The 3,655-nt window shown below is 51.4% G+C and overlaps 1 non-coding gene across 1 annotated transcript; it reads right to left on the bottom strand.

Moving 5' to 3' along the window:
* Nucleotides 1–893: 893 nt before the first annotated feature.
* LOC111822669 (U6 spliceosomal RNA) lies at nucleotides 894–1,000 on the bottom strand. The gene has a single exon (XR_002825811.1). It is a non-coding gene; the product is annotated as a U6 spliceosomal RNA (small nuclear RNA).
* Between the last annotated feature and the right edge of the window lie 2,655 nt (nucleotides 1,001–3,655).

Raw genomic sequence — 3,655 nt, 5'->3', positions numbered from 1 at the left:
GGGTAATTAGGCAGCTAAAGGGTTTAGAAAGCCCATCAGTCAATCGGGGGAGGGGGTGCTGAATGGGCCAATCAACCACATGGGTGGTGGGGAGGGGGGCCTGGGGCAGGGGAAGATTGGAGCTCTTGGGGAGGCAGTCACTGAAACAGCTACCCCCACCCCCTCTACAGCTGTCATGTACAATGAAGGGGTGGATGTGGGCTTGCTGGGAATCCGGAAGCACAGGGCTGACTGGCACCTGGGGAAGTTGTGCGTGGGCAGGGAAGGGTCTTTGAAGACCAGGCCAGCCTCGTCACCACAGTAGGCCTCCATTAAACAGACCTCCTACAAATGCCTCAACGTCCTCCATTAGGGAGCCTCCCTTTGGAGGCAGGTGTCTCTCCCTGCTAGAAGTCACATGGCCTAACAGAAAAGGATGTCTCTAAAGCAGGGCTTCTCCCGTGTCACCAAAACCAAAAAACCCATTGCTGTGGAGTCGATTCTGACTCAGCGACCCTATAGGACAGAGTAGAACTGCCCCATACGGTTTCCAAGGCTGAAATCTTCACCGAAGGAGACTGCCACATCTTTCTCCCCCAGGAGCGGCTGCGGGGTTCGAACTGCTGACCTTTCCATTAGCAGCCGAGCACTTTAACTGCTGCACCACCAGGGTACCTTTCCCACTGTAAAGAGCCTGTAAAATTACCTGGGGTTCTTGCTAAAATGTATCCTGGTTCCGTGGGTCCAGAGAAAAAAACCAAAAACCTATTGCCATTGAGTTGATTCCAACTCATAGTGACCCTACAGGACAGAGTAGAACTGCCCCATAGGGCTTCCAAGGAGCGGCTGGTGGATTCAAACTGCTGACCTTTTGGTTAGCAGCCGAGCTCTTAACCACTGTGCCACCAGGGCTCCAAAACCTGGAATGCTTCACGAATTTGCGTGTCGTCCTTGCGCAGGGGCCACGCTAATCTTCTCTGTATTGTTCCAATTTTAGTATATGTGCTTGGGAAGCGAGCACAATGGGTGGAGGGAGGGACCTGAAGTCCTGCATTTCTTAACAAGCTCCCAGCTGCTGCTGCTGGTCTGGGTCCACACTTTGAGTAGCAAGGTGCTAATGCATCTCTGAGGTTGGGGTAACTGTTGTTGTTAGGTGCTGTCCAGTTGATTTTCAACTCTTAGCCACTCCATGTGACAGAATAGAACGGCCCCACAGGGTTTTCTCAGCTGTAATCCTTACGGGAGTAGATCACCAGGTCTTTGTCCCGTAGAGCTACTGCGTGGATTTGAACAGCCAATCTTTCGGAGCCGAGTGCTTAATTATTGTACCACCAGGGCTCCTTGGGGTGGGCAGAGGGGAGGGTAAAGCTCTGGGGTCACCTCTGTGACACTGGGCAAGTTCCTCAACTCCCAGCCTCATTTTCCTATGCAGAAAACGGGAGATCATGCCTGTTTCACAGGGCTGGCTGGGAATGAAACGAGAAAACAGCCATGAACACGCCCTTGTGAGCTACAGACTAGCTTTGATGGAGAGGGCAGGACCTTAGCTTGGCTCTGCTTGGCCCAGGAGCAGCCCTGGGTGGGGGTGGGGCGTCAAATTGAGCTCAAACTGGGGAACAGGGGAAGTAGGAGCAGACCCCAGGCTGATGTCCCTGAAACTACTTCTCCCACCCTGTGATCCTGGGGTCTGAGGGTGGTTTGAGGGACCTCAAGGGGGTGCGTGATTTAGCTGTATAATTAGGCAGCTAAAGGGGTTTGAAAGCCCATCAGCCAATCGAAGGAGGGCATGCTGAATGGGACAATCAACCGCAAGAGGTTGGGGGTGGGGGCAGAGGAAGACTGGGGCTCTTATATCCCTTTAGCTCCCCCAGCTCGCACTCCTGACTGAGGTTCTGAACTAGATTCTCTCATCTCTGAGCCTCTGTGCACTGGCTCCATCTGCCTGGGACACTTGCTCTTTCCTCCCCTTCTGGCTCAGTCCTGGGAACATTTTGGCCACGGTTTCCCCTGCCCACCTGCAGGCTCAGCCCCACCTGGTCCTCAGGACCAATCAGAACTGGTGGCTGCATGTAACCGGCCAGCTGTTGCTCAGGGCTCCGGGATGCTGGTTCTGGTGACCCCAGTTCCTCCCAGGACAGGGCCCATCTCTGCTCTCTGGGCAGCAGCCGCTCCTGGGAACGACCACCTTCCTCCCTCCTGCCGCAGCAAACACAGCTGCCTGTTTGCAATGCGGAGCTCCAGAGGACTAGTGCCTGGGCTAAGGTTCCTCCAGGGTAAGGCATTCCCATCTCCTAGACGCAGGTAGCCCCTGGCAGAAAACAGACCCACAGCCCCTGGGCCCCAGTCAGGTTGCCCTGACTAGGAAAGCAGTTGTCAGTTTACCCTGACCCTAAAGCCAGAGCTCTGGGAAACACCCTTGGCTGCCTCTGCAGCCGAGAACAGGAAGGGCGGGTGAAAAGTCAGCAGAGAGAATCTGGCAATTGCTGGAAAAGCCACATCGTCACACAGAGAGGTGCCTTCCAGGCCCCTTCTCTGCTTAAACATGGACCATAGGGCTTGGTTTTAATTTTTTTCTTTCTCTCTCGCTCTTTTTCAAAACAGGTTTCTAGTAGGGGATGGTTAGGGAGGGGAAATCACTAGCTAGATAGTAAATAAATGTTAACTCTGGTGAAGGGAAAGACAGTCCACAATATAGGGGAAGTCAGCATAACTTGACCAAGGCAAAGTCATAGAAGTTTCATAGAAACTCCAAACACCTTGAGGGACCAAGTTACTGGGGCTGAGGGTTGGGGATCATGGTCTCGGGGATATCTATGACAATTGGCAGAATATAGCTTATAAAGAAAATATTCTACATCTGACTTTGGTGAGAAGCATCTGGAGTCTTAAAACCTTGCCAACGGCCATCTAAGATACATCTGCTGGTTTCATTCCGTCCGGAGCAAAGGAGAATGAAGAAAACCAAAGACACAAGGGAAATATTAGTCCAAAGAACTAATGGACCACAAGTACCACACCTTCACCAGTCTGAGCCCAGAACAACTAGATAGTTCCCGGCTACCACCACTGACCGCTCTGACAGGGATCATAATAGAGGGTCCCAGACAGAGCAGGAGAAAAATGTAGAACAAAATTCAAATTCATAAAAAAAAGAACAGACTTACTGTTCTGACAGAGACTGGAGGAACTGCCAAGACTATGGCCCCCAGACACCCTGCTAACTCAGAATTAAAGTCACTCCTGAAGTTCACCCTTCAGCCAAAGATCATTGTTGTTGTTAGGTGCCATCGAGTCAGTTCCGACTCATACAACAGAATGAAACTCTGCCTGGTCCTGCCCCATCCTCATGATCATTGTTATGCTTGAGCCCATTGTTGCAGCCAAAGATTAGACAGGTCTATAAAACAAACTATAACACACGTGAGGAATGTGCTTCTTAGTTCAATCATGTATATGAAACCAAATGGGCAACACCTGCCCAAAAGCAAAGACAAGAAGGCGGGAGGGGACAGGAAAACTGGGTGAATGGAACCAGGGAACCCAGGATGGACAAGGAGTGTTGACACATTGCAGGGATTGCAACCAATGTCACAAAGAAAATACGTGTATAAATTGTTGAATGAGAAACTAACTTGATCCGTAAACTTTCACCTAAAGCACGTGCGCGCGCGCGCGC

This window comes from Trichechus manatus, unplaced genomic scaffold (assembly GCF_000243295.1).
Source record: "Trichechus manatus latirostris isolate Lorelei unplaced genomic scaffold, TriManLat1.0 scaffold00191, whole genome shotgun sequence".
In the NCBI taxonomy this organism is placed as follows: domain Eukaryota; kingdom Metazoa; phylum Chordata; class Mammalia; order Sirenia; family Trichechidae; genus Trichechus; species Trichechus manatus.
Note: the sequence above shows the minus strand (reverse complement) of the source record. Positions and strands in the feature narration are given on the sequence as shown.